Genomic DNA, 12,793 nt, shown 5'->3' with positions numbered 1-12,793 from the left:
AATACCAGTTAACATCAATATTGCTTCAGCAGACTATTAAAATTGACTTAACTGGATGTGTTAGGGTTCCTATTGCTTCAAAGAAACTCCATGATCAAAATGCAAGTTGTAGGGGTTGGGTGTAAGACTTGTATGACTTATGCTTTCATTGTTCATCAAATACCAACAGAATCTCAAACAGGGCTTGAAACTGGAGGCAGGAGCCGATGTAGAGTCCATAAAGCTGTGCTGCTTTACTGGCTTGCTCCTTGTGGCTTGTTCAGACTGCTTCCTTTCAAAACCCAGGAACTTAAACAATTGACAAGATGCTCCCACATCAATCACAATTAAGCCTGTCCTACAGGCTTGCCTACACTCTAATCTTATAGAGACAATTTGTTTTTGGAGGTTCCCTCCTCTCAGATTACTTTAGGTCATGTCAAGTTGATATAAAACTCTCCAGCACACTGGGTCAAAGAAAAAACTTTCTTAATACTAAAACTTTTAGAGATATACAAAAATTTGACAAATGGAAGATACTCAGCTATATAATGAATGATGGATGGATCGATGCTGAACTCACCATATCGGCAAATGAAGCAGTCAATCTTGCTTTGTCTGTACATGACAACTCTCTGGTGTAGATAGGGTGTAATAGAGAGAACATCACTTTTACCATTTTTGTTTCTATATCCTTGTTTTCATATAGGTTGCAGCAGTTAGTGGAACCATGGACTTGGCATCTTATGACTTGCAAAACATTATTCAAAATTGAATCCGAAACAAATTACTGCACTGAGGCTTAATTATAAGAAATAGAGATACTGACTGAAATTGCTCTCTAAATGTTGTTTACTTCTGAGCCCATTGTTTGTTTATAACCTTCTTATCCTTCTTCCAATTATCAGCAGAAACCAGATTCCCTCAAACAAACCATTTAGCTGTGAATCCACAGAAGCCAAGTTGGAAGAGCTTATGCTGCTCTAAGCAGCCCTGTGTGCTGTTATAAATGCTTCCCAGACACTGGAAAAATGTCCTTCTTTTCTACCTCTGAAGGTTCCCTAAACCATATACCAACCCTTTCAAAGGTGAGACTGAGTGGATTGGATGGAAAGATCATTGCTTTTGAGTCATAGCACATTGAACTTGATTTTCAGAAAAGATAATTCACATTTTGGCCATTTAGGATTTTTCTCACAATATCTACACAAAGTGCCTCAATTTGGCCTTCTGATCTGAATGCTGTAATGAAAAAAAAAAAAAAGAAAAAGAAGTCAGTGTTTAGTTTTAGAGTGACCACCCATCTGATACAATTTCTCATTGCCACTAGGAGACCTCAAACCTCCCAATATTGTGTCATGAAATCGATTTTGTGATCATTGATTTTTTTTCATTGTTTCAGTCAGCAGAGAAGGTCTAGAGTACCAAAACTCACTTATTTTTGTTATGCCTCTTCTTGAAGTCTTACTTATAATACACTAAATACTTAGTAGTTGTTACCTATCATGCACATTGCTTTTCCTGCCCACTCCTTAAATCATGCCATCTAAGAGCAATCTGCATTGTATTCCACAGACAGAGTCAGAGATCACCAACATTTTGGGTGGCCTTAGGATGCTTTCCACGACTAACATTCTATTTCTGTCTCTTGGTGTTTTGGAGACCTTCTTACGTTTATAAAATTTTATTTTATTTTCAGATTATAATATAATTGCATCATTTTTTCTTCCTTTCCTCCTTCTAAACGCTCCCATATAACCTTCCTTATTCTGTCATATTCATAGCCTCTTTCTTCATTAATTCTTATATATATATGTATATGATATATATGATAGATAGATAGATAGATAGATAGATAGATAGATAGATAGAGATGACAAATAGTAGATAGATGGGAACATAAATATAGATGAAATAGGTATAGACGATATAGATATAGACTTACATTCCTAAATATAACCAGCTAGATCTGCATAATATTCCGTGTCTTTTTATATTCACCCATAACATTTGTTACTGGGTAACCATGTAGTATGTACTTCCCTGGGAAAGACTAACTCTCTCGCTTGCATTATTTAGTTTCCTGTAGTTCTTTGTAGGGCTGGGTCTTCATGGGATCCCCCTACTCTGTCTTTTCTCCAACTATACTTATCTATCATATTTATAGATTGTATTTATCCCTGTTCAGCTCATGTTTAGATGGTCATTTTGGTGAGATTTTTATGGGTATCACTTCTGACACTCTTAAAAGGAACAATCCTACAGCAAACTCCCTGACATTCTGAGTTTTACAAATCTTTTATCCCTCTCTCCAGTAATGTTCCATTAGCCTGAGATGGTTTTATAGATGCAGTCCTTAGAAATGGCTTCCACAATTCTACCCTTTGATTGGTTGTGGGTTATTTTTTGTGGTCTCTGCCTGATACAAAATAAATTTTCTTTGATAAGGGGTGAGGACTAGATTTCTCTGTGGGTATAAGGACAAATATATAGAATGTAGTTAGGAATTATGTTACCTTAGTAAAGTAATGGTTATACATTCTTCTTCTAGCCCTGGGTAGTTGGCTAGGTTTTTAAAAATGTTATCTTGAGGTTCAATACTAATACAAAACTAAAAATAGTAAATTTTTAAGGGTTCTTTTTCTCTTTCCTGTACAGGTTACCACACTACTAATGTCTAGTTAATCCAAACAGAATCTGCTTCTTTTTCTTCTCTTTGTTGTGTTTTCTTCTGTTCTTCCTTCAAAGTTTTAATTAATAGAATACTATTTATCCTTAGGTTGAAAGACAAAAAAAGTGACATTGAGTTGCTTTTCAAATAAGGGGGAAAATTGATTGACAAATTCCCAGTCTCTTCTGAAATCTGTCTTAGCTCCTAGTCTTCCCGTGAAATCACATTACCTAACTTTCCCTACTCTATCTTCTATGAAATTTGAAAATTATGATTCTAATTGTCCTAAAAACAAACTAACCTCCATGATAAATATTGGACTATGGAATTTCTGAAGGGATAAGAGATAGAAAGAAAGAGGGAGATGGAGGAAGAGGTAGAAGAGGAGCAGGAAAAAGAGGGAAGAAAGGGAAAGCATAGAAGGGAAAGCATAAAAGCGAAGTAAAAAATCTCAGCAGACAGGAGTGTCTAGAGTTTCTTCTTACAGGGTTATTTTAGACTGTGTAAATAATTTGAAAGTCACTGCATATCAGAAACTATAGGAAAGCTTGTCACTCCATCCTATTAAGCAATGTATGAGAGCTCCAAGCCACAGGTCATAAAAATAGGAGACATCTTCCAGCAATATACTTGTCTGGACCACAGCAGGTACCACCTGCTGTAACCCTGCATGGAAATAAAAAGATAAAATCACCATCACTTTTCTCTTCTCAAATAAAGTAGAAGACAGGCCTTGCAACATTTCAATATGAACTCATAAATGCAGAGGCAGGTTTAGATGCAAATAAACCCTTCAAGGGCAGAATGCTGCTGCTAAAGTTGTCATGATAGAAATGCCTGCTTTGATTTATACATACCATCTCTCCCGCAACAGTAAGAACAACGCACACAGTGATGTATACTATTTAACCTCAACATCTCTGCTCCAGAATGCTTCAGGTCCCCAGGGCATTGAGGAAGGCACAAGGGGATGGTGTCTCAAGTGGAAACCACTGATCTAAGACAGAATGTGTCTCCCGAGGATGAAAACTATGGCAAATGAGACCCTGGAATTAAAGGTGATTGGTGGGTGTATGGTTGAATAAATAACTGAGGAAGAAGGAGGAACCTGAAGAAAAAGTAGAGAAGGTAGTTCACTTCTCATCAAAGAAGAGGTAGCCAGAAGAATGTGCAGAGCAGAAGCACAAGAGAGAAAACATCAGTGTAAGCAATCATGGAATAAAAAACAATCAGAGGGAAGGGAAAGCCTAACTATAAAGAATGAGTGATAATCAGCCACATGTGAACAAATTTAGATCAGCTAACATCTGATTTCACCATGTGTCTTTTCTAAGAATTTTGCATAAAAATTGAGTAATCAAACATGCCTTGGTAAGTTTCACAATTAATTTTCCAAGTTCAATCTCATTAAAATCGTGTGTGTGCATGTGTGTGTGTGCGTGCGTGTGTGTGTGTGTGTGTGTGTGTGTGTGTGTGTGTGTGTGTCCTAAATGTTTCTGTGCTTGGGACCAGTTCAGACCCTCAATATGAGACCCTCATTATGTCCCTCATTTTGGGAAAGGGACAAACGTCCCTTAGTCCTGATATGGAGGACTAAAATCTTTTAGCTTTGTTTTCTCGGTTCCAGATTAGCCAGGGTCCAGAATAGTGGGTTTTGATGGATTAAAATGATGTAATATTGAGTGAATAACCAAGTTTCCATTGAGAGAGTGGACGGTGTTGGATTGGTTCCCTTCTGGGGAAATGGAAAAATAATGTAAGTAAGGTAGTCATTTCACAAATACTTATCTCTAACTAAGGCCTTGAGTGTGACCATATGGCCTCCATTATTTAATAGAGGCTATGTGAATAGTGAACTAAATTATGTTAAACTGTTTCATTATTTTCTTTGTTACAATACAGATTCTTCTACATCCCATGCTGGCTCTCAACGCGATATGTACTAGAGAATGACATTGGACTTCTGATCCTCCTGCTTCTTCCTCAAAAGTTTTGGGGTTATTGCCATGGTTTTACATGATATTGACTGAATATATGGTTTCCTAAATACTATACAATTACTTTATCATTGCACAAAACTTATTTTAGTTTAAAGCAAGTGTTCTTTGCCCCTTGATTGTTATACTCAGACAGAGAGTTGTACATAGATGCTGGATATAGAAGCATCAGGAAAATAGGAAAGTAATGGGTGCATGAAAAATTAGGACAAATGAGCTTGCACAGGGTGGTACTCATCTTTAAAACCAGCACTCAACAGGCAGAAATAGACAGATTTCTGATAGTACAAGACCAAGTCTAATCTACATAGTAAGGTCCAGGCCAGCTAGGATTATACAGTACAAACTTGTTTAATGGAAGAGAAGGCAGGGGAACAATAACAATTGAATATGTACAAACCAAAGATGCTTTAGAGTTAAGGAAAACACTGAAAAAAATCCACTTAAAGGGCCTTCATAGTGGGATATCAGGACAGTTTCAAATGTGAGCAGCCTCCAAATCTGCCCAGGACCAGTGCTTGGAAAATATCAATGTTTGTTTCAATATTAGCTTTTGCCAATGTGCCTGACAGAATATCAAATGCACAGAAAAGGGCAATTTGGTTGTTGTTATTGCTTATGCTGAACGTGAGGCACAAGAAATACCACTATCTTTCAGGACACTTGTAAATATAATGAGCTCATTTACAACTGTGTCATTTCCAAGTTAGGAGATTATGACTGCAATCTATACAGAATATGACTCCAGCTGTAAGGTCAATCTTCCGTACTTCATGGAATCCACTTCCAACATCAAAGAAGTCTATTTTAGCTCCTTTCAACTTCCTAAAGGCAGAGAGACTCACATTCTGACTCCAGTAACTCTCAAACCACAGCTACTGCCCTGATGACTTACCACAAGCATCAACGTCTCTATCTTCATCTTACTGTGTGATATACTCTTATCTGTGGTTGGAGTGAGAAGCACCTACTTTAAAGATATTCGTATTTTTTATTTGTTTTTTAATGAGAGTAAGATTGGCACCCATTCCTGAAAACAAACTCAAACTACCTCTGTGGCAGCATGTATTTATGTTCACCTTGAATTCACTCTTCTGAGAACTGAAACCATCATAGGGGTTCCAGGGCTCAAGCCTTTTATGCTTTGCTCAAGACCCGACAGACACATACATTTCTTCTCCCCCAAATGGGCTGGAGTACATTGGATTGCTATCTCGTTGCAAGGGATCCAGAAGAAATGATTGCATCTCTATGAAACTTAGGACACAATAATAAAATTCAGCTGTCTGATTTGAGGAAGGATTCACCCAGCAGGCAACAAGAAATAGTGGTGGGAACATTGAATAGATACTGAAAGCATGTTGCTGGAAAAATAAAAAAAAAAGAATCAAGTGTATTATTACTTCAGCTCTGCCATATTTTTATATGACAACTCTTAGAAAAGAATCCTAATGTATAATGGTGAAAATCTCTAAACAATTTCAAATGCTTCATTTTTCTTTCTGGAATGCTTGTACAATGGAAATTACTTTTGATTACATGGCTGTGTCAGGCTCTACTCTCTGATTTGGTGTTGAAATTTATACCATATTCAAATACTGGTGATATGCACATAAAAAGGGATATGTGCACAAAAAATTATGAAGGTATTTAGAAATAATCTCCTAAACTAACAGTTGAGTTAGAGGCAGACAACACAACGTTTGAGTAACTCTATACTTAGATATAGAGCCAGAAAGCAATTAGAAGGACGAATATGACACAGGTAAAAGGGGAAAAAAACAATACTACTGTATGAGAGTATCAAACCCCCTCTATCATGTGCTTTTAATCTGGGATAATGTATACACAATATAAATTTTTAATTCAATAAAGTTGGGTAAGATGTTGTGTTTAACTATTTAAGACCCAATGAATCATATGCTAATGGCTAAGAGACAGGAAAATATAGGCTGCACACTACTTTGATCTTAATAACTGAATTCCAAATATTGAAAAACTGGATATAACTTAGCCTCCAAAGTCCTTCATTGTTGGTCTTGATCTTCGTGGTCTGTGTTGGAACAGCATTATCCATGCAATAGACAGCTGTTGTCCCATTTTGACATAAGAAGAAATGTAATAGCTGACACAAAATATTCTCCTACCCCAATACTGGGCCTATTACCATTCCTTAGAGAATTCCTTACTTGCTACTTTCTATGTGTCTTCCTACACATGGTCTCAGGGTACTAGAAGTACATAGGAGGTAGAGGTCCAATTAAAGGAAGTTTTAGAATGGCTCCATCCATACTGAAATGAGACTTCTTGGTTATGAAGCTGTTCAGGGCTCACTTATCCTACTACAAATAACTCCTTATCCACATTCTTGTAAACCTTTACTGGATTCAACTTACCTACTGGGCAACCTTCTGGTTAGACAACGTGGAATAGGATATAATTATTTATCTGGCCTTTTGTAGTGTCCTATCTGGAACAAAAAGACAATTGTTCTTATTCCCACATTCAAAGTGAGATTAAGCCCAATTATATTCTACATAGCGAGATACCATCCCTGCCCACACCCGTGGTTAGTTTTGATGTCAAATACCAAAAATTAGAATCACCGAAATGAGGATCCTCAACTGAAAAATCTGCCATAATTGTGCTAATTGGTATGGGAAGACTTGTCACAAATGCGGGCAGCAGCTTCTGGTGAGAGGTCAAATGGAATGAGGGCCAACAGAAGCATGGCTAGTCACCTTTAGAGGGCGTGGTCTTCCTTCTTGCTTTGGATTCAGTTTATCCTGGTGCTGCCACTGCTGATTCCTTCACTGATACTACAAGTGTTACCCGGCTTCCATCATTGACTAAGGACCAAGAAATTCTGACTGGTGGAGAATGCTGAAGCACCTAGCCTTCCTGGACATGCCAACTACTGGGATGTCAGGGATGTCAGCCGCTCCAGTGTGGGACTACTCTAATTACCAAGGAAGACAGTGGCTGTTACTATTTTAATGTACTAATTTAATCAATCAAGTACACACATAAATTCTCTCTCTCTCTCTCTCTCTCTCTCTCTCTCTCTCTCTCTCTCTCCATAAGTTTTGTTACTCTAGAGACCCCAAGAGACCCCAAATACCCACAAGTACTCTGTTCTCTCTACTATAATACTACAAAAGGTTTTGAACTTAAGTTCATGACCAAATGAAATGCAAAGTCCAATACAACAAAAACTACTGTGTATTGCTATGCTCCTAATTTTTTTAAATTTTTATTAGATATATTTCTTTACTTACATTTCAAATGTTATTCCCCTTCCCAGTTTCCTGTCCGTAAGCCCCCATTCTCTCCCCTCACCCTCCCCCATAGGGCTATTTCCCCTATGCATTCCCCTTACTGCCCCCATATTGCCCTGAACTGTGGTTGCAACCTTGACAGTACCAAGGACTTCCCCTTCCACTGGTACCCCAACAAGGCTATTCTCTGCTATGTATGCAGTTGGAACCCTGGGTCAGTCCATGTATAGTCTTTCGGTAGTGGTTTAGTCCCTAGAAGCTTTGTTTGGTTGACATTGTTGTTTTTATGGGGTTCCAAGCTCCTTCAACTCTTTCAATATTTGCTCTAATTCCCCCCCATGGGGGTCCTGTTCTCAGTTCGGTGGTTTGCTGCTAGCATTGACCTCTGTGTTGGACATGCTCTGGATGTGTCTCCCAGAAGAGATTTACATCCGGTCCATTTCACCATGCATTTTTTAGCTTCATCAATCTTATCTAGTTTTGGTGGCTGTATATATATGGGCTACATGTGGGGTACGCTCTGAATGTCCATTCCTTGAGTCGCTGCTCCAAACTTTACTTCCATATCCGCTCCTATGGATATTTCCCCCCTTTTAAGAAGGAGTGGGAGCATCCACAATTTGGTTATCTTTCTTCTTGAGCTTCCTGTGGTCTGTGGATTGCATCTTGGGTAATTCGAGGTTTTTGGCTAATATCCACTTATCAATGAGTGCATACTGAGTGTGTTTTTCTGTGATTGAGTGTCCTCACTCAGAATGATATTTTCTAGTTCATTCCATTTGCCTATGAATTTCATGAAGTCATTGTTTTTGATAGCTGAGTAGTACTCCATTGTGTAGACGTACCACATTTTTTTAAATCCATTCCTGTGTTGAAGGGCATGTGGGTTCTTTCCAGCTTCTGGCTATTATAAATAAGGCTGCAATGAACATAGTGGAGCACGTGTCTTTGTTGTATATGCCCAAGAGAAGTATAGCTGGGTCCTCAGGTAGTAGAATGTCCAATTTTCTGAGGAACCTCCAGACTGATTTCCAGAATGGTTGTTCCAGTCTGCAATCCCACCAACAATGGAGGAGTGTTCCTCTTTCTCCACATCCTTGCCATCATCTGCTGTCACCTGAGTTTTTTATCTTAGCCATTCTCACTGGTGTGAGGCAGAATCTCAGCGTTGTTTTGATTTGCATTTCTCTGATGACTAAAGATGCTGAACATTTCTTTAGGTGCTTTTTTGGCCATTCGATAATCCTTAGCTGAGAATGTTTTGTTCAGCTCTGTACCCCATTTTTAATAGGGTTATTTGGCTCTCTGGAATCTAACGTATTGAGTTCTTTGTATATTTTGGATATTAGCCCTCTATCAGATGTAGGATTGGTAAAGATACTTTCCCAATCTGTTGGTTACTGTTTTGTCCTAATGACAGTGTCTTTAGCCTTACAGAAGCTTTGCAAATTTATGTGGTCCCATTTGTCTATTCTTGATCTTTGAGCATAAGTCATTGGTGTTTTGTTCAGGAAAATATTCCCCAGTGCCCATGTGACTCTTCCCCACTTTTTCTTCTATTAGTTTGAGTATATCTGTTTTGATGTGGAGGTTCTTGATCCACTTGTACTTAAGCTTTGTACGGGGTGATAAGCATGGATCTATCTTCATTCTTCTACATGCTGACCTCCAGTTGAACCAGCACCATTTGTTGAAAATGTGCTCCTAATTTTGATGCAGAATTTATTATTGCCTTGTTTAACTAAACAATGTCTTTTCTGAAAATTATGTTCAGCATCAAAACTTAAAGGAGCACTTTTTCCAATTCTCATTTGTTCAGGAAGTTGTCAAGCATCACTTTGGAGACCCAAGACTTCCGTGATATTTGAATGCATTTTTGAACTCTGTACTTCATATTTATTTTATCTGTACATATTTCATTTTGGGTAAAATAATAAAATTTAACTATTTACCTCCTCAAGTAACAAAAGATGTGGTTTAGGGCTAGTTCTCCTTCTAGAATAGCTCAAATGAAGACGCGAATCTTTTCAAGAGTAAATAGTATCTAGCTGGAGAGATGGCTTAGTGGTTAAGAGCAGTGACTGATCTTCCAGAGGTCCTGAATTCAATTCACAGCAACCACATGGTAGCTCACAACTGTCTGTAGTTATCTTGGTGCACTCTTCTGGCATGCAGGCAGAACACTTTATATAAATAAATAAATAAATAAATAAATAAATAAATAAATCTATCTCACACTAGTAAACAGTATCGAATTTGATAGAAACAATGTCATTTAAAAAAAAGGTTTACTTTCTGCAGACCTAACATTTCATCTTTGTAAATTAAGCTGCGTTTCCCTTCAATTCATTTCAGAAGGGAACTACACAAGGCTGGAGGGATGGTTGAGCCATTAAGAGTACTTGGTATTCCTGAATAGGAGGTATGCAGATTCAGTTCACAGCTTCCATATCAAGGCTGACAACTATCTGTGACTGCAAATCCAGGGGATCTGATACTGCCATCTACATTCTGGGGTACTAGGTGGTACCTTTAATTACTTGCAGCCAAAATACTGATATCACCAAATTGAAGAATGAAAAAAGAAAGAAAGAATGAAAGAAAGAAAGAAAGAAAGAAAGAAAGAAAGAAAGAAAGAAAGGACAAAAGAAAGAAAGAAGGAAGGAAGGAAGGAAAGAAAGAAAGAAAGAAAGAAAGAAAGAAAGAAAGAAAGAAAACAAAAAGAAGTGATCCGCAGATTAAAAGAAGAGAAGAACAAATTAGAATGATAGTTGCATCCTTCTCTGGGAAGCCTGAAGGAATTGAACTGTGCCTCCAAACTACATGATGAACCTTGGATCTACCAATTCTCTAGAGTAAGTAAGGAGTCCACACAAAGAATATAAGAAATTGAGTGCACCGGAAAGGCTATGCTAGAAAGAGCAACATGGAGGGGCTTAGAGAAAATCTGTTAGGTTTGTACTTGGAGAAAATCAGGCCAGAGTTGCTTCAACAGCCCCTTTCTTATAGCTAATGTGAAGAGAATGGCAACTCCCTATGGACATGACTATGAATCTCCGAATTACTAGCAGATTACATAGGTACCCTGATTGCAGAAGGAATGGCAAGAACCATTCTATCACCCCACAGATATCAGACCCCAAGTTACCAGAGCACCAACCAGCTACATATAATATCACACTCCCATCTCTAAATTGGGTATGGCTTAAGTAAAAAGACTCCTCTTCCTCATTTTCCACATATCTGGAAGATACAAATTACCAGCATTTCCTCCTCTTCCATTGCTCTCAATGCAAGGCATATCCTCCTTCTGCTGCTTTCCAGGGAATCAGAGACAGCAGAATTATAAACATTACTACCCTGTAGCCACTTGTCATGAAATGCCCCTTACTTTAGAAACCCATAAGGGATTTCTCTTCTGCCACAGGGGCCTAGACTCTTCTTTGAACCCTTACTGTGCTGTTTATCTACATATAATATTAAGATTAGAACCTTCCTCTGACTTCCCACTATACTCCTTTCAGTCTGTCTACGCCTGGTATTAAGAACTGTCTCAATAAATGTATTTTTTTAATATTTTATTTTTCTTGAATATGTTCTGTATTTACATTTCAATTGTTATCCCCTTTCCCCCCTCTCCCATACCCCATTCGTCCTTCCCCTGCTTTTATAAGGACGTTCCAATTCCCACCTACCTACCCTAACCTCAACACCCTGGCATTACCCTACATTGGGGAAACAAGCCTTCACAGGACCAAGGACTTTTTTTTTCTAATTGTCCCAGAGGACAATGCCATCCTCTGCTACATATGTGGCTGCAGCCATGGGTCCCTCCATGTGTACTTACTGATTGGGAGCTTTAGTGGGGTTTGGTTGGTTGGTATTGTTGTTCTTCCTATGGGGTTGCAAACCCCTTCAGCACCTTCAGTCTTTCCTCTAACTCCTCTATTGGGGACCCCTTGTTCAGTCCAATGGTTTGCTGCAAGCATCCTCATCTGTATCAGTAGGGCTCTAGCAGAGCCTCTCAGAGGACACCCATATCTGGTTCCTGTCAGCAAGCACTTCTTAGCATCAGCAATAGTGACTGAGTTTGGTGGAAGCATATGGGAGGGATCCCTAGATAGGGCAGTCTCTGGATGACCTTTTCTTCTGTCCCTGCTCTACTCTTTGTCTCTGTACTCCTACTGTGAGTATTTTGTTCTCCCTTCTAAGAAGGAATAGAGCATCAACATTTTGGTCTTTCTTCTTCTTGGACTTCATATGATCTATGAATTTTTTCTTAGATATTTCAAGCTTTTGGGCTAATATCCACTTATTAGTGGGTGCATACCATTTGTGTTTATTTGTGATTAGGTCAATAAAACTCTTACCAAAAAGAACCATCCTTCTCAATGTCCCTCTTGAACCTCAAAACAGAGACCTTTCCCTTGAGATTCTTCCTATGGCAATATCCTTTACAACAGAGCTGTTTGTGGAGCTTAATTCTGTCAGTTTGACAGAGTCTTGGAATACTGAAACATCTTTTAGTCATTATCCTTAGAGTTGCCATGAGAGTGTTTGAAAGGAGTCTCACAAGTAGTCAACATAGGTATATAACATGCTATTTGATACTGAGAGTAGGCCCCATTCAACCAGCTCAACATCCACATTGACAAAGAAAAAAGCAAATCCTTTGTAACAGGAGTTCCTCAAACCTCACTGCCTCGGAGAACATAGGCATTGCCTTTAGATCTGAACTGAAATCTTAGCTCCTTCTGTACTATGAACCTCACTGCCTCTAAAATGGAATCTGAATCATCTCTCATGGTATTGTCAATCAGTATGCTAATTTTGAGACCTACAAATTTCTATAATCATGTAAATCAATT

Source organism: Rattus norvegicus, chromosome 4, assembly GCF_036323735.1.
Source record: "Rattus norvegicus strain BN/NHsdMcwi chromosome 4, GRCr8, whole genome shotgun sequence".
NCBI classification, from domain to species: domain Eukaryota; kingdom Metazoa; phylum Chordata; class Mammalia; order Rodentia; family Muridae; genus Rattus; species Rattus norvegicus.
Note: the sequence above shows the minus strand (reverse complement) of the source record.